Source organism: Ahaetulla prasina, chromosome 8, assembly GCF_028640845.1.
Source record: "Ahaetulla prasina isolate Xishuangbanna chromosome 8, ASM2864084v1, whole genome shotgun sequence".
NCBI lineage: Eukaryota > Metazoa > Chordata > Lepidosauria > Squamata > Colubridae > Ahaetulla > Ahaetulla prasina.
The window spans coordinates 66,595,283-66,621,121 of NC_080546.1; the positions used below are offsets into that span (position 1 = coordinate 66,595,283).

The 25,839-nt window shown below is 43.2% G+C and overlaps 1 protein-coding gene across 3 annotated transcripts in view; it reads left to right on the forward strand.

Annotated features, from left to right (window-relative positions):
• The window catches only part of WDR1 (WD repeat domain 1), a 106,797-nt gene that overhangs the window by 10,125 nt on the left and 70,833 nt on the right, over positions 1-25,839 (forward strand). The window lies entirely within an intron of this gene.

A 25,839-nucleotide genomic window follows, 5' to 3' on the forward strand; every position in this document is an offset into this window, starting at 1 on the left:
TACCAAACGTAAACAAACATTATTAAGACTACAAAAAGAAAAAATGGATATCATCTGCCTCCAGGAGGTACACATTAAAGAAAAACATAGTGATCTCATAAGATGTCCCAAATTAGGGGAAGTATTTTCGGCATTGGCACAAAATAAAAAAAGAGGGATAGCTGGTTGGTTAAATCCCAGAAAAATATTTGGAAGAATTCTAACACTGGAAATAAGTACAAATTATAAGAAAATATTGTTAGTAACAATTTACGTACCAAGTATAAAACAAGACAAAAATTCTATAATAAATTACATAGTAAATTATCAGAACTAGAGGGCAAAAATATTTGTTTAATAGGGGACTTTAACGGAGTGGTAGATAAATTGGACTACAAGACAATGAAAGAAATTAAAAATAAAAGTCGAAAATTACCAAATGCTTTTTTTGAAATGGTAAGAGAATTTAATCTAGGTGATGCATGGAGACAATTAAACAAACAGGAAAAACAATACACCTTCTCTCATCCGCATAACTCATGGTCTCACATAGACATGGCCTGGATGACTCCAGAATTGATCAATAATCTAGAAGAGATGGACATCAAGCTGAATACCTGGGCGGATCATAGTCCCTTAGTATTAAAATGGAAAGGTAGGGCAAAAAAGAAGAGATGGAAATTAGATCAAAGAATTGTTAAAGAAAAACAATATTCACAAATAATGGAAAGAGAATTAAAGATGTTTCTTAAAGAGAATAGGAATGAAGACACTATATTACAAAACTTATGGGACACCGTCAAAGCCTACATGAGAGGGATAACTATTGTGTACATCCCAAGGAGAAATAAAGAGAAGAAGGAGCAACAAACACTAACATTGGAAAAGCTGAAAAAATTAGAACTATCACTCCAGAACAACCCCCAAAATATGGAAATAAAAAGCAAATAGACCTAATGAAACATAAAATTAATCTACTACAACAGAAAGAAATGATAAGGAATATAAAATTGGCAAAACAAAATTATTTTGAATCAGTGAATAAACCAGGGAGATGATTCGCCCATAAATCGAAAAAAAGAAAAAGCCAAAAAATTAATACAACATCTACAAGATGAACAAGGGAACCTCCACCACAGAATCGAGGAGAAAAAAAATATCCAAAATTACTTTCAAACATTATATAGTCAAGGAAATATTAAAGAAGAAAATATTATAAATTACCTACAGGAGCAGAATTTGCCAAATATAACAGATGAAGACAAGGAAATGTTGAATGGGGGAATTACCTTAATAGAGTTGAGAGGCAATTAAAAAACAGAAAAATAACAAAACACCAGGGACAGATGGAATTCCGGTGGAAATGTATAAAGAATTTCAGGGAGTTTTGGGAGAAACTATATTGGATATGTATAATGAGGTATTAGAGAAAGCCAAAATGCCAATAGTTGGAGGGAAGCGTATATAGTATTAATCCCCAAAGAAAGCACAGATAATCAATTTATTCAAAATTATAGGCCAATCTCGCTGTTAAATGCCGAATATAAAATCCTGGCAACAATAATTGCAGAAATTATTGACCGGGATGCCTTATGCACGGTCACTCATGCTCTTGTCACTTCCTGTTTGGATTATTGCAATGCTGTCTACATGGGGCTGTCCTTGAAGTACACCCGGAGGCTGCAGCTAGTCCAGAATGCAGCTGCGCGGGTAATAGTGGGAGCAACTCGTTGCTCCCATGTAACACCAATCCTGCGCAGCCTGCACTGGCTTCCTGTGGTCTTTCGGGTGTGCTTTAAGATTTTGGTTACCACCTTTAAAGCGCTCCATGGCTTAGGGCCCAGTTACTTACGGGACCGCCTGCTGTTACCTTATGTCTCCCACCGACCCGTACGCTCACACAGAGAGGGCCTTCTCAGGGTGCCGTCCGCCAAACAATGTCAACTGGCGGCCCCCAGGGGTAGGGCCTTCTCTGTTGGAGCTCCTACGCTTTGGAACGAACTTCCCCCTGGTTTACGTCAAGTGCCTGATCTTCGGACTTTTCGCCGTGAGCTGAAAACGCATCTATTTATTCAAGCGGGACTGGCTTAAAAGTTTTATTAAATTTTTAATTTGGGCTATTTATGAATTTTAGGGTTTTAAATTGTTTTAAATTTTGGCCATTCCTGTAATATGCTTGGTTTTAGTTTTGTTTTAATGTGTATATTGTGGGTTTTTTACTTTTTGGCTGTACACCGCCCTGAGTCCTTCAGGAGAAGGGCGGTATAAAAATCTAATAAAATAAATAAATAAATAAAATAAAGATTAAAAAGGATATTAAACAAAATTATTCAGATCAAAACAGGTTTTTACTCAAACGACAAATTAAAAACAATACAAGGATGATAATGAATATTTTAGAATATTATGAGGCGCACCCAGAAAAACAATTGGCAGTGATAATGGTAGATGCACAAAAGGCATTTAATCAACTTATTGAGATACAATTTGGCGACAAATTTATAGAAATGATTAAGACAATTTATTCAAAGCAAACAGCAAAAATTATGGTCAATGGAGATTTCACAGAAGTTGTTGAAATAAATAAAGGTGTTAGACAAGGCTGTCCATTATCCCCCCTCTTATTCATCCTGGCATTGGAGATATTATTGTTGCAAGTAAGAGGAAATAAGGAAATTAAAGGGTTAAAAATAAAAAAGGAAGAATATAAAACACAGGCCTTCGCAGATGACATGGCATTTATATTAGAGGACCCCTTGGAAACAGGAGAAAAGCTTTTACAAGAAATAGAGAAATTTGGAACTGTAGCAGGCCTGAAAATAAATAAAAACAAAACAAAGATAATTATAAAGAACCTTACGAAAAGACAGGATAAGAAATTAGAGGAGAAACTAGGAATTCAAACTGTCAAAAAGGTAAAGTACCTGGGTATTTGGCTTAAAGCAAAAATATCCTCAATAAAGGAATAAAGGATTACTCTAAATTATTGCAAAATTCAAAAAGACTTAGAAAATTGGGCAAAACTACAAATTTCATTGATTGGAAGAATAGCCACAATAAAGATGAACATCTTACCTAAAGTTTTATATTTGTTTCAAACAGTACCTATAAAACTGGAGAAAATATTTTTTGACAAATTGAATAAAATTATTAGTAAATTTATATGGCTAGGGAAAAAAACCCCAATCAAATTTAAAATGTTACAAGATGACAGAAGTAAGGGTGGATTTGGCCTCCCAGATTGGGAACTATACCACCAGGCTGCAATATTGTCATGTTTAAGAGAATGGATAAATTTGAAGAATGGAAGAATTTTTAACAATAGAGGGCCACGACTTGTAGAGAGGTTGGCACACGTTTATCTGGGATGGAAAAGACAAAGCCCATAAATATTTCCAGAAGCATCAAGTGAGGGAAGTGCTATTAGAAACCTGGACAAAAATTAAAAGGAACTTCTATCCAAAAATTCCAAGATAGGTGTCGACAATGGAAGCCTTGGTCTACCCTAATTTAATTGATCTGAATAAAATAGTGACATACAAGGAACTGTGAGATTAGGGAATTCGAAATTTAGACGAAACTTATTAAAAGAAGGAATTAAAATTCAAAATAGGGCCTCTGTGGCTCAGACTGCTAATGCAGTCTGTTATTAACAGCAGAACCTGCAATTACTGCAGGTTCTAGTCCCACCAGGCCCAGGGTTGACTCAGCCTTCCATCCTTTATAAGGTAGGTAAAATGAGGACCCAGATTGTTGGGGGCAATAAGTTGACTTTGTATATAAATATACAAATAGAATGAAGACTATTGCTAAGATAGTGTAAGCCGCCCTGAGTCTTCGGAGAAGGGCGCGATATAAATGCAAATTAAAAAAAAAAAATTGACTGGTGGCCCTATTTACAAATTCAAACAAAATACAAAAAGACTTAGAAGTATATGGATTCCAAACTGACCAATAGGAAATGGATAAGATATTAACGGGGACTGAAGAGAAAATAATCACCAAAATATATAAATGCCTCCTTCAGTTTAAAATGGAGGAGGAAACAGTGAAGGAAACAATGACAATTTGGGCAAAAATTTTTGGGTATAATATTGAATTAGATGATTGGGAAAAATTATGGGGAACAAATTATAAGATGATGTTGTCGGCCATCTATAAAAAAACACTTACAAAATGTTTTACAGGTGGTATTTACTCCCAGTGAGATTGACTAAGATATCCCCGAAAAATACACCAAATTGCTGGAAATGCAATTGTCAACATGGGACATGCTTCCACATGTGGTGGACATGTCCCAAAGCAAAAGCATACCGGTTAAAAATTCAAAATTGGATAGAGGAAATGACAGGGGAGAAAATTGCCATGAAACCTGAATTATTTTTATTGGGAATTATCAAACAGAAGATCAGAAAAGAAATTTACCGCCAGAATTCCATTTGCAGAAAATTGGAAGCAAAAATCTGCTCCATCAAACTCAATGATAATTAAAAAGGTGCTAGAATGTGCAGAAGCAGATAAATTAACAATGGAATTAAAAGACCGAGAGGAAACGATATACTACGAAACATGGAATAGATGGTATAACTGGTTGGAGAAAGAATCTAAAATTAATGTATAAATGTATAAACATAAGAGAAGATATTATAGAGGAATGAAATAGATAATGTGTAATAGATAGCTATAAAGTGTAAAGAGTATAGAAATTAGTTAGCAATATATGAAATGTATAAGTATATAGTTTAGTTAAAAGATTAAATGTATGTTATCAAAGATGCTGGTATAGGAAAGCTGCAAAAATATAACAATGATTTTAACAGTGTAAATACTGAATAAAAACTATTTAGAAAAAATAAAACTGGCTTTGTTCTTTGATGATGTTCTTTTGCTTTAACTTAACTTGGAATTTGCACTTGAGCAGTTTGTGTTCAGTTATATAATCAACCTGCCATTACCTTTTTGCTTTATCAGTTTGATTTCTTCAAATTCTACCCTGTGATACCCATGTATATAGGTGTCATATTCATTCAACATTCCCACTGTAATCTTGTCTTTGCAGATTTTTCCATTCAGGAAAACTGTCTTTATGTTAAGTCCCAGATTTCTACAGGGACGCTGGCATTTTGGTGGGAGGGAAGAATGGAGTGATCTGTATATGAAGTTTCTGTTTCTTGCATTACTGTGTTAATTTCTATATGAAGTTTCTATTTCCCTGCAATAATGTAGTGTGGGAGGGGTTTGGTTAGCATTGCTTTAAATAGCTGGTTTTAAGTGAGAAGCTTCAGTTCTTGCCTAGATCTCTTGTTATCACAAACCTTTCAGTAAAAGTTTTTTTAGAACAACTGCAGTTTCAAGAGTCCTGCTTTCTTAGGAAGATTGGAAGGGCAAGACCTTACATTAGGCAAGAACTGCAAACTGGTCAACCTGGAGAGGTAATAGCCCTACTGTGGGGACCGTGCATACCATGTCTGCCCAGGGCAATAACCACGAAGAGGCTGAAGACTGAGAACGCCACCCCCCAAAATCTCAATTGAGGCCCTCGGTGCCTGGGTCGAGGAGAACATCGCCTCAAGCACCACTGCCAAGCTGAGGTGATCCATTGGTGTTGGGAAGATGGAAGGCTGGGGTGGCAGAACAAAAGATATCACCCTCACCCTTCTTAGAAGCAGGAGATGGCAGACCTTTACAACAATGATGGACTGGAAGACGGGCCCAACCCAGACGGGCCCAACCAACTCCTGTGGGAAGCCATGAACCTCATGAGGGATGCCATCCATGGCATGCAGATCCAGGACACCCAGGCTTGCGCTGCAGGCCAGTTAGGAGTACAAAAGGGAACTACCGATGAACGAAAGAGATCCCCAACCCCAGGGGCATCGGCTGAAACCGCGGGGGCTACTGATGAATCCATTTCCACCATGGAAGTTCCACCCAGGAGACAGCTCAATGCAAAGCAAGGCTTGCAACTCGACGAGAGGAGGCTTCCTTCCTTAGAATGGAAGGTGTCAAATTTGATGACCAAATCCAGCAACTGGGATTTTTCCTTTCTTATGTACTGACCTAAATGCAGGAGTATGGGAGGGATCTCTCTACAGCAGGCGCCAAAGTCAGGGTTGTCACCTTGACTCTAGAAGGATCAGCTGCACGTTGGATGGTGAGCTTTCATAATGCAGATGCACTGGAGCTCTGCAACTTCAACGGCTTCATGACAACCCTGAAACTGAGATTTGAGGGCCCCCTAGTCAACTGCAAGGCTAGGGACTGCATAAGGCACATCAGACAGTCCAGTCACCGAGTACATAGAAGAGTTTCGTGATCTGACTTGCCATGTAGATTGGCCAGAGGAAATAATCGTAATTTGGTTCAAAGATGGCTTAAACAATGACCTGTACAATGCCTGCATTGCCCGTAGAGCCCCAATCTGCCTGCACAGCTGGTGTGTCTTGGCTGAGGAAATGGAAATTAACCAAGCTCTGAATCAGTAGTGCGCAAACCATTCCTGGAAGAGATCCCCACCAGAAGGGAGAAGGGAGGAAACCAAAGCTCACTTTGCCCCGTTGCAGGAAGGAAGGTCAACGTGCAAATGAGTGCTGTGTGAGAATGTCCACCTGAAAGGGAGAAAAGGAGTTTGGTGTTGTGACCCCGACTCGAGCAGGTAGCAACAACTGAGATTTGAGGACCCCCTAGTCAACCGCAAGGCTAGGGACTGCATAAGGCACATCAGACAGTCCAGTCACCGAGTACATAGAAGAGTTTCGTGTGTCCTTAGTAAAAATACACTTTATTCAAACAGCTGGGAATTAATTCATTCCCAGCGCTGGGTAACTCAAAACGAAACAAAGGCTTCACAAACAAAAAGTCTTTGGTTATCTCAAACCTGGTTCAATCTGGATAACTGCCAAGGTCTTTTCTGATAAACGTCCAGAGCAGAGAACAGAGCAAAGAGCGCAGCTGCAATGTTGCTTTCTGGCAACCTGAGGTGGTCTCCTTTTAGACCTTATGGGAGGGGCCAATTATCTCTTGGCCCTACTCCCGAGGTGACCTCTCTGCTTGAGATGCTCCTGCCTTCTGGCAGCTCGCCTCATGCGGGCATTAAGAACAGGCTCATCGCAGTCCGATTCCGCCAATAGCTCCCCAGGCTGCTGACAGATCACAACACTATTCTCCACCGCAGGGCCCTTCCCCCGGGGCTGATGATTCAGATGTGGCCAGGATGGAAATCGGTTATGGAAGGCGGTCACTACGGCAGGTGCATGCACGGATGTTACATCCGCCCAGGTGATGTCCTCATGCCCAAATCCCTTCCATGCCACGAGATGCTGCAACTGTCTTTTGAGCCTCGGGAAGTCCCGAAGGCTGGCAACCTCGTACACGTTCAACTCCATCATGTGGTGCCAGTTGGGGACGGTCAGGTTGGCGGAGTGGACAGGCGGGCTGCTGCACTTTCCCTGTCGGAGCTCGTACATCCACTGTTTCCTGACCCATGGGGACAGGTTCTACAGGCAACACTATCCGGAGCAGAAGCGGGTCTTTGATGTGGGGGTATTCTGGTTTACTCAAGAGCGCATCCGTCCTTTGATTGCGACCACTGGGGCAGTTGTATGGCTGGTGTGGGGGCAATTGGCCTGCTTCCTTCTCGCTGGAAACATCCGCATAGTCCTCGAGGTCGGAAGGCAAGGACACCCTGGTTGGATTCTGCAGCTGGCTGGTGCACACTTGGCGGATGTGGTCTACACATTGCAGGCTCGGAAAAGCAATGAAGTTCTGGATTCTGGGTCCAATAGATCTGCGGGTCATGTGTCCGGAGCCAAGCCAAGCCTAAAACCACTGGAAAATGCAGGCTGGAGGTAATGTAAAACTGAATGGCCTCCTCATGAGATCCGATGATCATGCACAAGGGTTGTGTGGTGGCCGTAATAGGCCCAGACAGAAGTGCCCGGCTATCAATGGTTTCCACAAGGATGGGAGGGTCCACCGGACACTGAGGGATTAAATACTTGGCTGCAAACGTCACGTCCATAAAGTTAGCTGTAGCTCTGGAATCCACCAAGGGGCGAGCCGGAATCCCCTGCTGATTATTAGGCAAGAAGACCTTTGCTGCCAAAATCAGGTGTTGGGGAGGGGGTCCGGGCTCCATGTCTGCTGGGCATTCCTTGGTCTTGGTGCGTGCCCAGTCCAGAGTCTCCCCTAGATCAGGCTTAGGGCGTTTTCTCGACAAGGTTTTCTGTGGCTTTGGGGCAGGCACCAGAACCGGCTCCCCTCGTCGCTTCTGCAATAGACGGCCATGTGCCCAGGTTCCCCACAATACAAGCACAACCCCCCCGAACATCGCCTAGTTTTCTCAGCCACCGACAGAAGGTGTCTGGCTGCACCTAATTCCATGGGCTTCACCCGTGGAGCCGGGGACTCCCGCCTGACTGGAACCACATTGGTCTGCTGGCGGGCACGTCGACTGGTCCGTCTCTGCAATCGGGCGTCGTTCTGGAGGCACAAATGTACCAGCACGTTGAGGGTTGGAGGGATATCTACCCGAGCCAGCTCATCCTGCAATTCCTCCGATAAGCCATCCTGGAATGCATCCATAAGGGCTGCCTCATTCCAGGCTGAATCCTGGCTAAGCAGCCGGAACTCATTGATAAACTCCTGCAGTGGGTTCTGGCCCTGCTTCAGCGTCTTCAGTCGTGTGGTGGCAGTCTGCATGTGGATGGGATCCTCGTACAACAGTTGGAGATGATCACAAAACCCCTTGTAATCATCCAACAGAGGACTTTCCTGCACCATCAGGGGCATGGCCCAGCAAGCTGCAGAGCCTGAAAGCTGGCTGAGTACAAACCCCACTTTATCCCGGTCAGTGGGAAAGTCCTCTCTTTTCAGGCTGATAAAAAGCTGGCATTGTCCCATAAAAGCAGGAACCATGACTTGAGTACCATCAAAATTGTCTGGCACGGCAGCATGAGCTCTGCTACAGGGAGGGGGAGGGGGAGGAGCTGGAGCTTGGAGCTGAGCCATCTGTGCAGATAACAAAGCTACTAGCTGCTGAAGCTGTGCAGTCATAGCACGGAGCTCCTCCATTCTTAGAGGTTTGTTGACTACTTCTCGTGGGCTGGAAAGCAATCTGTTGTGACCCCGACTCGAGCAGGTAGCAACAAACGCGGTCCTTAGTAAAAATACACTTCATTCAAACAGCTGGGAATTAATTCATTCCCAGCGCCGGGTAACTCAAAACGAAACAAAGGCTTCACAAACAAACAGTCTTTGGTTATCTCAAACCTGGTTCAATCTGGATAACTGCCAAGGTCTTTTCTTGATAAACGTCCAGAGCAGAGAACAGAGCAAAGAGCGCAGCTGCAATGTTGCTTTCTGGCAACCTGAGGTGGTCTCCTTTTAGACCTTATGGGAGGGGCCAATTATCTCTTGGCCCTACTCCCGAGGTGACCTCTCTGCTTGAGATGCTCCTGCCTTCTGGCAGCTCGCCTCATGCGGGCATTAGGAACAGGCTCATCACAGTCCGATTCCGCCGACAGCTCCCCAGGCTGCTGATGGATCACAACATTTGTGTTGTGCCTCGCCCGCCCTCCTCTCCGCAGCCGGGCCCCTCCCATCTCCTGCTATCTGAGTCAGAGTCTGATAATGAAGAGGAACGGCCTGGCATGCCTCCAGCCCCCAGCCCTGGCACCATGCCCGGACAGAATGTCAGGAATGAGCAAACAAAACTCCCTTCTACAGCATGTGAGCACGAAGCCAGCCACGTGCTAGAATTGCTGGCAGCAGATCAGGAGGACGGAAAGGCACAGTGGACGGATCCCCGCTTCTGGAGAATGGAGAGGCGACATCAGCAAAAGGAAGGGAGGGGCAGGCCTGGATAAATGCTGAGTCATGGAGCCACACCCCATGGCCTATATAAAAGACCAGCTTGAGTCAAGCAATTTGAGTCAAGCAAAGTCTCATCTGGTTTGCTGAAGTCACACCTTGGATTCCTGCCTGCCCTGAGAACTCTGACAGGAATTTGGCAAAGCTGCAGAGGCTTCGTGGCCACACTTGATACAGACTTCCCAGACCCGGCCGTCGGAGGGCGAGGGGGACACAACAATTTGGAGGGAAACCCTCAAAGCCACCACCATGTTCCAAAGATATTACCCTGAAGACATATGTGATCATTGAGTTCCAACCAGAATCAATTACAGTGTGAGGAATTCCAAACCCTCCAGTGGAGAAACCCAGTCAGTTGGAGAGCAACTACAAAGATCCTTTGGTGAGTGGGGGTTGTCAAATCCTTCACAACAGCAATGGAACTGTTAATTCTGGTAATGGGGAGAAAAAGGAAACTTAAGGCATTGCTAGATTTGGGGTGCACGAGAAACCTATTAAGCCCGACTCTGGTCAGGGAACTGGGCATTCAACTAAAAACCCCAGTCTTGTTCTGCCACCTTGATGGGTCCATTGCTGGGGGTGCCCCGGCTATGTTTGCCACTGAATTATTTGAACTAACAATGGTAAATCACTCCGAAACCATTGCTTTCATTGTGACACCAGGGATGGACTGGGCCTTAGTTCTGCGGTTAAACTAAGGGCCGGTTTAGCTCACGCTGGTAAAGCCTGTTATTAAGGACACAGTAGCCTGCAATTACTGCAGGTTCGAGCCCGGCCCAAGGTTGACTCAGCCTTCCATCCTTTATAAGGTAGGTAAAATGAGGACCCAGATTGTTGGGGGGGCAATAAGTTGACTTTGTAAAAATATACAAATAGAATGAGACTATTGCCTTATACACTGTAAGCCGCCCTGAGTCTTCGGAGAAGGGCGGGGTATAAATGTAAACAAACAAACAAAAAAAAAAAAAAAAAAAACTGGTTAAGGAAATGGAACTCAAGGGTGGACTGGACAGAGAGAATCCTCCAATTCCCTAATGATGAATTAATTCTTAACGAGGAACCCCACCGGATTGAAATACCTCAGAGGGAGGAGGTACCTGTGGCTGCGGCGAATGTATCCCTACCGGTGTCCCCTTGGGAATACCAGGATTTGATAGATGTTTTCAACGCAGCGGCTTCAAACTTCCCCTCCATAGGTCTATGGATTCTGCCATTGAGATTTTACTGGGGGCCAGACTACTTAAGCCAAAACTTTATGTTATGACTTCCTGGGAACTGGATGAATTGTGAGAATTCATAGACAAAAACCTTGAGTGTGGGTTCATTGAACCGGTGAAACCCAAGGTGGCAGTCCCAGTACGTTTATGTGTGGATTATAGAAATTTAAATACTATTTGCAAGGAAAATCTTTATCCCCTACCCTTAATGAAAGACATATGGCCCATCTGGCGAAGGGGAGAATTTTTTCTAAACTAGACTTGCAGTAGGCTTATTACCGGATCAGGATCTGAGAAAGGGACGAATGTGAAACAATGTTTAATTGTCCACTAGGATGTTTTCAGTTCAGGGTTTTGCCATTTGGACTCTAAGGGACTCTCACCATTTTCATGCAGCTAATTAATGAGGTGCTGCATGAGCACTTTTATAAGGAAGTTTTGGTTTACCTTGACGATATATTGATTTATACTGAAACTAAGACTCAACATGTTAATTGGTGTGGGAGGTTTTGAAGAAATTGAGGGCGGCAAAGTTGTTTGCCAAACTCCCCAAATGTGATTTTCACCAAGATAAGATAGATTACCTATTTCACCAGGGGGTGGAAATGAACCCCGCAAAAGTCAGAGCAGTCCTCAAGTGGGAAACTCCCTGTACTCCCTATAAACAATTGCAGAGCTTCCTGTGGTTCACTAACTTTTATAGGCAGTTTATCCCCTCTTTTGCCCATTGTCGATTACAAATCTGTTAAAAACCAAGTGGGTAGATAAACCGAAACCTAGCTAACCACTGAATTGGACTATGGACTGCCAAGTGGCATTCGAAAAACTGAAAAAACTCTTTTCATCTGAACCTGTATTAAAACACCCAGACCCAGAAAAACCATTTGTAATCCAGGCTGATGCCAATGATGTGGCAGTCGGTGCTGTTTTATCGAAGAGACTGAAGAAGGCAAATTACAACCATGTGCATACACCTATAGGAAGATAACTGAAACTGAACAGAGATGGGCAATATAGGAAAAGGAGGGTTTTGCAGTTAGATGGGCATTCCTAACTTGGAGACATTTCTTAGAAGGAAGTACCATGCCTTTTCAAGTATGGACCGAGCACAAGAACTTGGAAGCACTCAAAACCACATGGAAAATGTCTCCAAAACCAGTCCAGTGGGTACAATACTTGCAACACTTTAATTTCACTTTGAAGTATTTACTGGGAGGGAAAAAACCTTTTGGCAGATGCCTTGTCTACAATACAACAACGTCAAGGTGGAAGTAATTAAGCCCATGATCCCAACCTCCCAATTAGCAGTTAAGATTGTCACACACTCTCAGGCGAAGGATGACTCCTCCACCTTACACAATGCCACCACCACAGAGTTCAAAACCTTAGAAATGGATGAGTGGTTTAGTGTCAATAAACATATTTGCATAATAAAAGAGAGGTTAGCTTGAGTGGGAAACAAGCTGTATGTCCCACTTAGGGAAAGACTGAGGACTATGCAAGCTTGTCACAATTCTAGATTAGCTCATCACTTTGGTTTTGTAAAAACATTTTAGTTACTGAAATGGCAATTCTGGTGGCCCTCATTAAAAAAGGAGATCGTTATGTAGCAAGCTGCCACATTTGCGCTGCTGCTAAATGCAGGCGGGAAAACCCCCGGTCTACTGCAGCCGATGGCCAACCCTTCAGGATCATGGAGAGAGATCTCCATGGATTTCATTGTTGAATTGCCCGAGAGTTCTGGAAACACAGTGATCTGGTTTGTCACAGATCTTTTCTCAAAACAGATTCATTTCATCCCATATCAAAAGGTCCCTACGGCTAAAGCCTTGGCTAAACTGTTTTTGGTCCACATTTACCGCTTGCATGGGCCCCCACGATATATTATTTTGGACAGAGGGGTCCAATACATGTCCAAGTTCTGGAAAGCTTTTTTGAATCTACAATAGAACCTCTGGTCACGAACACTTCTAACCACAAACAAATTAGGTTCTGACCAAAAAATTTGCAAAATTTTTGAATCTGGTCCTGAACACATATTTGGCTGTGGCTGATTTCCCCTTCCATGCCATTTTTTTGTAAGTGCAAAACAACAGCAACCTTGTGTGGCCGCTGCATTAATTTTGCATTGATTTGGTTAGTTTGGGTCATGACCAAATCAGGTTGCGACCAAAGTTACGGAATGAATTATAGTCATGACCAGAGGTTCTACTGTACTTGGAACTGAGCAGGGACTTAGTTGTAGTCATCATCTGCAGACAAATGAGGCCACAGAACAGTACCTGTGCTGTTTTATTAATTACCAGCAGGACAACTGGACCGAACTGTCTTTTGCAGAAGTAGCTTATAATAATGCAGTTCATGCTAGCACAGGTTTTACCCCTTTCAGAGTGGCCACAGGGCTATGCCTGAGTTAATGCTATGTCTGAGTTACCCTCACATGAACCAGATATACCCTCCTTGAAACAGTGGATCAGTCTTTTGCAAATCATTTGGCCGGTGGTCCACAAAGCCTTGAATGAAGCCAAGGCTGCCTATATAGCACAAGCAGACAAAAGAACAGAACTTAAGGCTTATAAAGTGAGGGGACAAAGTTTACCTTTCCACCAAGTTTCTAAAATCTTGGCAGCAGTCTAAAAAGTTGGGCCTTTTCCCATAGTTCATATTATTAACCCTGTCACGGTGGAATTACAACTCCCTAAGTCATTACAGCAAGTCCATCCTGTTTTCCAATGTAGCTTATTGAAGTCTGAAGTCACCTCTGATCTTCGTTCGGCTACTATCCCTGTTCCGACCCCTATTATGGTAGACGGTGAACAACATTTTGAGGTTCAGGAAATTCTTGATTCTAGGAAATTGCATGGGACGACTCAGTACCTGGTGGCTTGGAAATACCTCTGCTTCTCACACAATGAATGGGTTCACAAAAAGCATGTGCATGTCCCTAAATGAGTGTGTTTATTTCATCAATTGTACAATGACAAACCTCATTGGTTTTGTTTCCTTTGTCTCCCCTTCTTGTTTTCTTTCAGGTGGACTTCCCATTTTTCTCGGGGATGGCATGTCAGGTCCCAGATATTTCTACAGGGACGCTGACATTTAGGTGGGAGGAAGAGGGGAGGAATGGAGTGATCAGTGTATGAAATTTCTGTTTCTGTTTCTTGCATTACTATATTAATCTCTGTATGAAGATTCTGTTTCTGTTTCCCTGCAATGATGCAGTGTGGGAGGGGTTTGGTTAGCATTGCTTTAAATAGATTTTAAGTGAGAAGTTTCAGTTCTTGCCTAGATCTCGTTATCACAAACCTTTCAATAAAAGCTCCTCTTGGAACAACTGCAGTTTCAAGATTCTTGTTTTCTTGGGAAGATTGGAGGGGCAAGACCTTACACTTTATCTGATGGCAACATCGGAAACTAGATGTCCTGAATTTAACCTAGCCACAACATAAATATCACTAGTACTCCAAATATCTTCGCATCTTTTTCAGTAGCATATTGAGGGCCATCTATTTTGAGGGGTTCATCATTCAGCACTATAGATTCAGTGATTTTATCTTGCCTTTCCATGTGGTTTTCTAGGTTAAATATAGCAATGTTTTACTATTGCCTTCTATGCACTATTGAAGCTTTGCCATTATCGCTTAAGTGATCATCTGCCTCCAGCATCTGCTGGATATGGGCAGTACCCATATAGATGGGTACTGCCCATTAGAGGTACCTGCTTGCTTCAGCTGGGTAGCTGGCAGAACATTGGTGACATCACTGGGATTCTGTACTGTTGCAGAAGGCATTCCCTGCCTTCATCCTTCCCAAGAACTGTTGTGACCCAGGGCCAAGTAGGTTGTAATAAACTTAGTCCGTGGAAAAACAAACTTTATTCAAACAGCTGGGAATTGCTTCATTCCCAGCGTCGTTCAACACAAAGTAAAACAAATGCCTCCCAACACAAATTCCTCAGTTATCTCGCAAACCTTGGTCCAATTAGGCAAACTGCCAAAGGCCCTTCCTGGCAAATGCCCAGAAGCCACAAAGACAAAGCACAAGATGCAGCTACAACATTGTTTTCCGGCAAAGCTCAAATGCCAGTGCTGGTCTGTTTTAAGCCTTATGGGAGGGGCCAATCATCTCTTGGCCTACTCCCGAGTTGCTTGAGCTGCTCTTGCCTTCTGGCAGCTCTTCTCATGCATGCAGTTCCTCTGCTTCACTACTATCAGTCTCTGGAAGCTCTGGAGTCCGCACCTCACTTCCTTTTTTTAAAAGTTTTATTTTTACAATCATATCAAATAATTCATCCAATGTACAGTTATATACAATTAGTCGGGCTTGCCCAGTCACCACCCCCCTTTTTAACACTCTTCCCTCTTCTACCTTCTTTTACTTTCCAAACCTTCCTCTCCTTCTCTTATCTACATCCTCCTCCTCCACCCTACACCTTCCTTCTCCTCTTCTACCCTCTTCCTTCCTCTTCTCCTCTTTCCTACCTCCTACTCTCTCTTTCTCCCTCCCCACCGTTCTAAAATGGTAACTGGGCAGACCCGACCCTACATTAATTATATTTATACATCTTCAATAATCCCTGTACATTAACCATCACTCCATCTCTACCCTCAACACCCCCCCAGTTCCCCTCCCCCTTACCCCCCCGACTTCCCAGAACAAAATGCAGGGTATCAAAACTAACAATCATAATCCAAAATAATTCCTAAATTATAATCTCTAGTCACTCCACACTTAATCACACTCTCAATTCCCCTCTCCTTCAGAAATATATCTAATACAAAATATTTCCTAAATTTACTCATATGCTATTCGATATTTTTTTATCTGATACTTATTTTGAATATAATCAATCCACATTTTCCATTCTAAAATATATTTTTCTTATGTATAGTCTTTCAAATAAGCAGAGATTTTTGCCATTTCTGCCAGATTTGATACTTTGAGTGTCCATTCTTCAATTGTAGGTAATTCTTCTTTCTTCCAATATTGAGCAATCAAAAGTCTTGCGGCTGTTATTAAGTTCAAAATCAATTTAGTCTCTATAGCTGTACAATCCATAATTATTCCTAGTAGAAAGAACTGCGGAGTGAACTCCTCACTTCCTGATGGCCCTGGCCTCACCTCAGCCTCATCGCTGTGCAACTCCGTTGCCAGCTCTGTAGGCTGCTGATGGACCACAACAAGAACACCCTATCACAGCGGTGTTAAACTCAATTTCATTGAGGGCCGCATCAGGGTTGTATTTGACATTGGGGCAGGGGAAGCGTGGCCAGGGTGAGCATAGCCAGCTTGAAGTCACTTGTCTCAGGGGTGCCTGTGGCCCAAGTGCTCTGGCAGCAAAAATGGGCTCCTGAGCTCCATTTTTTGTTGTGATGACTTCCTGCAACTCTCTGCCAGCAAAAATGGAGCTTGCGAGGGCCTCACAACCTCCGTTTTTGCTGGCAGAGACACCATGGGCTGGTCCTTTATTTTTTCCAGGGTGGCCCTGTGGGCCAGATCTAAGCAGCCCATGGGCCAGATGGAGTCCGCAGGCCTTAAGTTTGACACCCCTGCCCTAACGTCAATATGGTAGTAGCAATATTTGGGCTTATTATGATATACAGCGTGCGAAATCAGATAGATCTCTGTATTTATTTTATTTATTTATTTATTTATTTATTTCGATTTTTATACCGCCCTTCTCCCGGAGGACTCAGGGCGGTGTACAGCCAAGTAAAAATTCAATATATAAACATTAAAAGAAGTTAAAAAGAAATATTATAATGTGGCCGAAATTTTAAAACCATTTAAAATCTTAAAACATAAATACCCCAATAAAATTTCAATCCAGTCCCGCTTGAATAAATAGGTGCGTTTTCAGCTCACGCCGAAAGGTCCGAAGATCAGGCAATTGACGTAAACCGGGGGGAAGTTCATTCCAGAGCGTAGGAGCTCCAACAGAGAAGGCCCTTCCCTTGGGGGCCGCCAGCCGACATTGCTTGGCGGACGGCACCCTGAGAAGGCCCTCTCTGTGTGAGCGTACGGGTCGGTGGGGGGGACAAGGGAACAGCAGGCGGTCCCGTAAGTACCCGGGTCCTAAGCCATGGAGCGCTTTAAAGGTGGTAACCAAAATCTTGAAGCGCACCCGAAAGACCACAGGAAGCCAGTGCAAGCTGCGCAGGATTGGTGTTACATGGGAGCAACGAGTTGCCCCCACTATTACCCGTGCAGCTGCATTCTGGACTAGCTGCAGCCTCCGGGTGCACTTCAAGGGCAGCCCCATGTAGAGAGCATTGCAATAGTCCAAGCGGGAAGTGACAAGGGCATGAGTGACCGTGCATAAGGCAACCCGGTCAAGAAAGGGGCGCAACTGGTGCACCAAGCGTACTTGGTGGAAGGCCCTCTTGGAGATGGCCGTCAAATTATCGTCAAACGACAGTCGCCCATCCAAGAGGACACCCAAGTTGCGCACCCTCTCCGTTGGGGCCAATAACTCGCCCCTCACAGCCAGCTGCGGCTGCAGCTGACTGTACCGGGGTGCCGGCATCCACAGCCACTCCGTCTTGGAGGGATTGAGCTTGAGTCTGTTTCTCCCCATCTAGACCCGTACAGCTTCCAGACACGGGGACAGCACTTCGACAGCTTCGTTGGGGTGGTTCGGGGTGGAAAAGTACAGCTGAGTATCATCAGCGTACAGATGATAACTCACCCCGAAACCACTGATAACTTCACCCAGCGGCTTCATGTAGATGTTGAACAGGAGGGGCGAGAGAATCGACCCCTGAGGCACCCCACAAGTAAGGTGCCTCGCGGTCGACCTCTGCCCCCCTGTCAACACCGTCTGCGACCGGTCGGAGAGATAGGAGGAGAACCACCGATAAACGGTGCCTCCCACTCCCAACCCCTCCAACCGGTGCAGCAAGATACCATGGTCGATGGTATCAAATGCCGCTGAGAGATCTAATAGGACCAGGGCAGAGGAACAACCCCTATCCCTGGCCCTCCAGAGGTCATCCACCAATGCGACCAAAGCTGTCTCCGTACTGTGACCAGCCCGGAAGCCGGACTGGAACGGGTCTAGATAGACAGCTTCATCCAGGTACCGGGGAAGCTGCCATGCAACCACACTCTCTACAACCTTCGCCACAAAGCGAAGGTTGGAGACAGGATGATAATTTCCCAAAATAGCTGGGTCCAGGGAAGGCTTCTTGAGGAGGGGTCTCACCACTGCCTCTTTCAAAGCAGCGGGGAAAACCCCTTCCATCAATGAAGCATTTATAATTCCCCGGAGCCAGCCTCGTGTCACTTCCTGAGTAGCCAGCACCAGCCAGGAAGGACACGGGTCCAGTAAACATGTGGTCGCATGTAGCCTCCCCAGTAACCTGTCCACGTCCTCGAGAGCCACAGTCTCAAACTCATCCCAAATAACCTCAACAAAACGTGCCTCTGCCATCCCACTTGGATCATCGCAATTTTGGTCCAGACTATCCCGAAGCTGAACGATTTTATCGTATAGATAACTGTTAAACTCCTCAGCACGTTCCTGTAGGGGGTCATCCCGCCCCTCCTGATGAAGGAGGGAGCGAGTCACCCGGAACAGGGCGGCCGGGCGGTTATCTGCCGATGCAATGAGGGTGGAAACGTAGGAACGTTTTGCCTCCCTCATTGCCACTAGGTAGGTCTTAGTAAAAGATCTCACTAGTGTCCGATCAGCCTCGGAACGGCTAGACCTCCAGGTACTCTCTAGGCGTCTTCTCCGGTGTTTCATCTCCCTCAGCTCCTCAGAGAACCAAGGAGCCAAGTGAGATCTGCGCCGGGTCAGAGGCCGCAAAGGCACGACACGGTCCAAAGCCCCCGTCGCGGCCCGCTCCCAGGCCGCAACGAGTTCTTCAGTCGTGCCGTGGGCAAGATCCTCAGGGAATGGCCCAAGCTCCGTCCGGAACCTCTCAGGGTCCATCAGGCGCCTGGGACGGAACCAACGCATTGGCTCCGTCTCCCTGCGGTGGTGAGCGGCGGTCTGAAAGTCCAGGCGAAGGAGAAAATGATCCGACCATGACACCGGTTCCGTCATTAAATCTCCTAATACCAGATCATTAATCCACTGTCCAGAGATAAAAATCAGATCTAGTGTGCCTCCCCCCGTGTGTGTGGGGCCATCAGTTACTTGAATCAGGTCCATGGCCGTCATGGAAGCCAGGAACTCCTGAGCTACCGTTGATGACAAGCCGGCCGATGGCAAGTTGAAGTCCCCCATGACCAAAAGTCTGGGAGTCTCAACTGCCACCCCGGCAAGCACCTCCAGCAGCTCAGGCAGGGCTGTAGTCACGCAGCAAGGAGCCAGGTACGCGATCAACAGACCCATCTGATTCCTATGGCCCCACTTCACAAGGAGGGATTCACAACCAGCTATCTGAGGCACAGTGGACTCCCTCGGCTCTAGACTTTCTCTAATCACAACCGCCACCCCCCCACCCCTACCTTGGGCCCTCGGCTGATGAAATGCACGGAAACCTGGAGGGCACAGTTCAACCAGGGGAACACCCCCCTCTGTGCCCAACCAGGTCTCCGTAATGCCCGTAATGTCCGCGGACTCCCTCTGTATAAGATCGTAAATCAAGGGAGCCTTATTTACCACGGACCGGGCATTGCACAGCATCAGTCAAGACCCAAGCTCTGAGGATCTTGGCCATCCGGGGAACGGGTAAGGACTGAGGGGCCGGAGCACGTGATCGCCTTTAAACATCGAGCACGTGCTCCCAGGGGACGATGCGACCCCTTGCCTCCGCCATATCTGCCTCTCCCACTTACCGTACAGATGGAATGACACTCTACGCTCTGAACATCCCCCTCCCCCCCGTCTTCGGACCCAATGAAATAAAGCCGTGAGCACGCACTGGGACTGGACATACCCTCCCCTCCCACCCCAATGGGTTTTTCCTCCCCCCCCCATCTCCACCCTCCCCCCCTCCCAACCCTTAAAATCCCCATTAAAACTCCCCTTAAAAAATCTATTAAAACAACTAATTAAAAAGCCCCTAAGCCTCCTATTTTTAGCATGCTATTTTTAGTATGCTAAATACAGAAATTTTCAGATTACATTTTGTCTCAAAATGTAATTCAAGACAAAATGTAATCTGAAAATTTGCTAAAACCTAAATTTCAATAAGGAAAAGTGCTTCTTTTTTGGTTTTTAATGCTCTATGCAAACTGATAATTTATTTTTAGAAATAGTTTTATTAGAATAGTAGGATTACTTTTAAAGTATCATAATGTAATATTTTACATTACTTATTCATCTTATTTAATAGATTATAGAAGTGCTCGACTCATACATTGGTATTTAATTAAAAAATAAATATGAAATATAAAATGGTGACCAGATATAGTAGTTACATAACCAAAATGGGACTCTATTCAACTGGACCCAAATGCATTCTAGCATGCTTGAAAGAATGTAAATATACTTTTGAAGAAGTTACCAGAATAAGTTACAACTTTAATAAATTATTACATAACACTCCCACAAAAAACAACAACTTTAAAATGAAAAATATTCTTCAAAACAATTTTTAAAAATATGTTTATGAAAACCTTTAAAAAGAAGCCACCTTTAGTTACCTGCACTATAGAAAGCTCCCTGAGTTCAGCAAGAAGACATTTGGCTTTCTCAATCAGGTTCTTTGGGCTTCAGTATGCTTCTAGATGTTCAGCATTTTCTTTCCTATGCACGTGAGCAGAGTTGTGCATTTGGTGCTGGAAATGGCTGTCTTAAGATACTTGCAGAAACAGCGATGTAACAGCTTCAGCGCTCTACTTTGTTGTTACAGTTAAGTTGAGAGTCCTCAGCTTAAAATAACCATTCATTTAGCAACATTTTAAAATTATAACAGCACTGAAAAAAATTCCTTATGACTATTGCAGCATCCCCATAGTCAAATGATCAAAATTTGGGTGCTTAGCATGTATTTACGATGGTTGTAGCAGTGATTCACATGATTGTCATTTGCCATCTTCCCAGCTGGCTTCCAACAAGAGGAGTCAATGGAGAAAACTAACTCAAGGACTAGATACAGTTAACCAGTATTTTAACCATAATTTGTTTAAGCAACTGTGCCCTGATTCAAAGTAATATTAAGCTGTAAGAAAGTGAGTTCCAGTCGTGGGAATGGGGGGAATCACAAAAGTGATCTGTTGGAGATACCAGACATTGAAGGTTGGGGGCAACAAGTCCAAAGCATTTTCTTCTTTTTGGCCTCTTTTCTGTATTTTGAGTAGTTACATGGGCTGGAAGGAATCACTGAGTTCTTCAAAAAATGATCAAGAGGCATTTGTTACCGGGTTAAAGAACCCAGCACTGATTTGCTGGATTGAACTTCAAAAATGTGATTTTGCCTAATAAGAATCTGCCCACCCCATTCCTGCTTGTTTTCTTAATAATAATAATAATAACAACAACAACAACATATAACAACAACAACAACAACAACAGAGTTGGAAGAACAACAACAGAGTTGGAAGGGACCTTGGAGGTCTTCTAGTCCAACCCCCTGCTTAGGCAGGAAACCCTACACCACTTCAGACAAATGATTATCCAACCTCTTCTTAAAAACTTCCAGTGTTGGAGCATTCACAACTTCTGCAGGCAAGTTGTTCCACTGATTATTTGTTCTGTCAGGAAATTTCTCCTTAGTTCTAAGTTGCATCTCTCCTTGATTAGTTTCCACCCATTGCTTCTTGTTCTACCCTCAGGTGCTTTGGAGAATAGTTTGACTCCCTCTTCTTTGTGGCAACCCCTGAGATACTGGAACACAGCTATCATGTCTCCCCTAGTCCTTATTTTCATTAAATGAGACATACCGAGTTCCTGCAACCGTTCTTCATATGTTTTACCCTCCAGTCCCCTAATCATCTTTGTTGCTCTTCTCTGCACTCTTTCTAGAGTCTCAACATCTTTTTTACATCGTGGTGACAAAACTGAATGCAATATTCCAAGTGTGGCCTTACCAAGGCATTATAAAGTAGTATTAACATTTCATGTGATCTTGATTCTATCCCTCTGTTTATGCAGCCCAGAACTGTGTTGGCTTTTTTGGCAGCTGCTGCACACTGCTGGCTCATATCTAAATGGTTATCCACTAGGACTCCAAGATCCCTCTCACAGTTACTATTATTGAGCAAGGTACCACATATCCGGTACCTGTGCATTTTGTTTTTTTGGCCTAAATGTAGAACCTTACTTTTTTCACTGTTGAATTTCATTTTGTTAGATAGCGCCCAATGTTCTAGTCTGTCAAAATCTTTCTGTAACTTGAGCCTATCTTCTGGAGTGTTGGCTATTCCTGCCAGCTTGGTGTCATCTGCAAATTTGATGAGTTCCCCATCTATCCCTTCGTCCAGGTCATTGATGAAGATGTTGAAGAGTACTGGGCCTAAAATAGAGCCTTGGGGTACTCCACTGCATACTTCCCTCCATGTGGTTGTAGTTCCATTGAGGACTACATCCACGTTGAGTGCGATTCGTCAGCCAGTTGCGAATCTATCTGGTGGTGGTACTGTCTAACCCACATTTTTCTACTTTATCTAGTAGTAGGTTACGGTCTACTTTATCAAATGCTTTACTGAAGTCCAAGTAAATTATATCAACAGCATTCCTCTGGTCCACTAATTTTGTAACTTTGTCAAAGAATTCAATAAGATTAATCTGGCATGATCTGTTTTTGACAAACCCATGTTGGCTTTTGGTTATTACTTGGTTTGCTTCTAGGTGTTCGGTGATTCGTTGCTTGATTATCTTTTCCAGAATCTTCCCTGGTATTGAGGTTAGGTTGATAGGTTTGCAGTTTACTGGATCTGTTTTTTCCCTCTTTTTTGAAGATGGGAATTACATCAGCTATTTTCCAATCCTCTGGCAGTTCCCCTGTGCTCCAGGATCTTTGAAAGATATAGTTCAGTGGTTCTGAGATTTCATCTGCCAGTTCCTTCAGAACCCTGGGTGTAATTCATCCGGTCCTGGTGATTTGAACTCATCTAGGGTAGACAGATGTTCACTTGCCATTTTTTTCCCTATTTTAACTTGTGTTCCTAAACTGTTTTTTTGTGGTGCTGTTTTTGATAGGTTGGATTGTTTTTTCCTTTTGTGTAAAGACAGATGCAAAAAATGAGTTAAGTAGATCTGCTTTCTCCCTGTTGCTTGTCACCTTCTTGCCACTTTCTCCCAGCAATGGGCCAATTGTTTCCTTGACTTTTTTCTTGTTTTTAACATGTTGGAAGAAGTTTTTTTTGTTATTTTTTACTTTTGTCGCTAGCCTTTGTTCATTGTGAGCCTTAGCTTTCCTCACTTCATCTTTACAGGCTCGGGCTATTTGCTGATATTCTGCCTTAGTTATTTGCCCCTCTTTCTACTTTTTATACTTGTCCTTTTTGTCTTTCAGTTTGTCAGATAGTTCTTTATGCATCCATGCTGGTTTCTTTTGAAACCATTATTTTTCTGAATTATTTTTCTGAATTATTTTTTTGAAACCATTATTTTTCTTCCTCATTGGTATTGTGCTAGACTTGGCTTTTATAATCTCACTTTTCAAAATTTCTCAAGCTTTCCCCTTGAGGATTTTCATCCATGGAATCCTTCTCAAACTCTCTCTGGTATATGGTTCTGAGATATTTTAGAGAATAGAATAGAATTAGCCTGATATTTAAACTGGATTTGGCATTTTTATCCACCTACTGAGTCCTTCCCAAAGACCTGGGATAGGCAGATGTTGATGTTTGATGGTGTGAGAGGTATTGTTGCAGGAGGTAAACTATTCGTAGTAAAGCTGGCTTTTGCAATTGACTGATGGTGAATTTGTTATTGCTGATGGTATTCAAGTGGTGTTCCAGTTGTGTTGGGATTGCACCCTAGGCAATTATTATAGGTACTATCTTTGCTTTCTCTTGCCACAGTCGTTCTATTTCTATTTGCAGGTCTTATATTTTGTTACCTTCTCCAGTTCTTTCTTTGCTAGTCTATTCTGTCTCCAGGTACTATTATGTCCACCATCTAGACTTTTTTGTCTTATCGACAATTGTTAAGTCTGACCTGTTATGTGGCAGATGCTTGGCAATTTGAATTCTAAAGTCCCTGAGCACTTGAGCTTCTTCGTTTTCTATTACTTTCTCTATTTTATGGTTCTACCACTTTTTGCTAGCAGGCAATTGGTATTTCTTGCAGATCTTACAATGCACTATTGTTGTTACTTTGTTATGCTGTTGTTTGTGTGATCTTCTTGCACCATCTAATTAGCCAATTAGATAATTCACTGTTTCTTCAGCTTTTTTGTTATTTTTTACTTTTGTCGCTAGCCTTTGTTCATTTTGAGCCTTAGCTTTCCTCACTTCATATTTACAGGCTCGGGCTATTTGCTGATATTCTGCCTTAGTTATTTGCCCCTCTTTCTACTTTTTATACTTGTCCTTTTTGTCTTTCAGTTTGTCAGATAGTTCTTTATGCATCCATGCTGGTTTCTTTTGAAACCATTATTTTTCTGAATTATTTTTCTGAATTATTTTTTTGAAACCATTATTTTTCTTCCTCATTGGTATTGTGCTAGACTTGGCTTTTATAATCTCACTTTTCAAAATTTCTCAAGCTTTCCCCTTGAGGATTTTCATCCATGGAATCCTTCTCAAACTCTCTCTGGTATATGGTTCTGAGATATTTTAGAGAATAGAATAGAATTAGCCTGATATTTAAACTGGATTTGGCATTTTTATCCACCTACTGAGTCCTTCCCAAAGACCTGGGATAGGCAGATGTTGATGTTTGATGGTGTGAGAGGTATTGTTGCAGGAGGTAAACTATTCGTAGTAAAGCTGGCTTTTGCAATTGACTGATGGTGAATTTGTTATTGCTGATGGTATTCAAGTGGTGTTCCAGTTGTGTTGGGATTGCACCCTAGGCAATTATTATAGGTACTATCTTTGCTTTCTCTTGCCACAGTCGTTCTATTTCTATTTGCAGGTCTTATATTTTGTTACCTTCTCCAGTTCTTTCTTTGCTAGTCTATTCTGTCTCCAGGTACTATTATGTCCACCATCTAGACTTTTTTGTCTTATCGACAATTGTTAAGTCTGACCTGTTATGTGGCAGATGCTTGGCAATTTGAATTCTAAAGTCCCTGAGCACTTGAGCTTCTTCGTTTTCTATTACTTTCTCTATTTTATGGTTCTACCACTTTTTGCTAGCAGGCAATTGGTATTTCTTGCAGATCTTACAATGCACTATTGTTGTTACTTTGTTATGCTGTTGTTTGTGTGATCTTCTTGCACCATCTAATTAGCCAATTAGATAATCCACTGTTTCTTCAGCTTTTTTGTACGGACGGCACTTGTTATTTGCTGCTATCTTCTCAATTCTGTCTTTGTATGCATTTTTTCTTACGGGTTGGTCTTGTGTCTTAGCCCTTCTTTCTTCAACCTTGCTGCTCTTAGCCATTGTAGCCATTGTTATTATCTGATTTCCCTGCCATTTTCTTTAACCATGTAATGCTTTGTCTTTCCATGCCTCCTTTCTTTTCTTCATTTGGTCTTTCTTGTAAGCCAGCTTGGTCTCCTTATTCAGTTGGCCTTCCTGATGTACGAGCTTCAAGTGCATCTTCTTCACTGTCCTTCAGTTATTCTTCCGATGCCCTTTTTGTTCTTCAACTATCTGAGGTACTTGCAACGTTCCATGCTCACCTATTTTTCTAGTAAATAGAGTCTGTCAACATCACTGCGTGGATGATGGGCATGATTTATTGTCATTTTTCTGAGAATA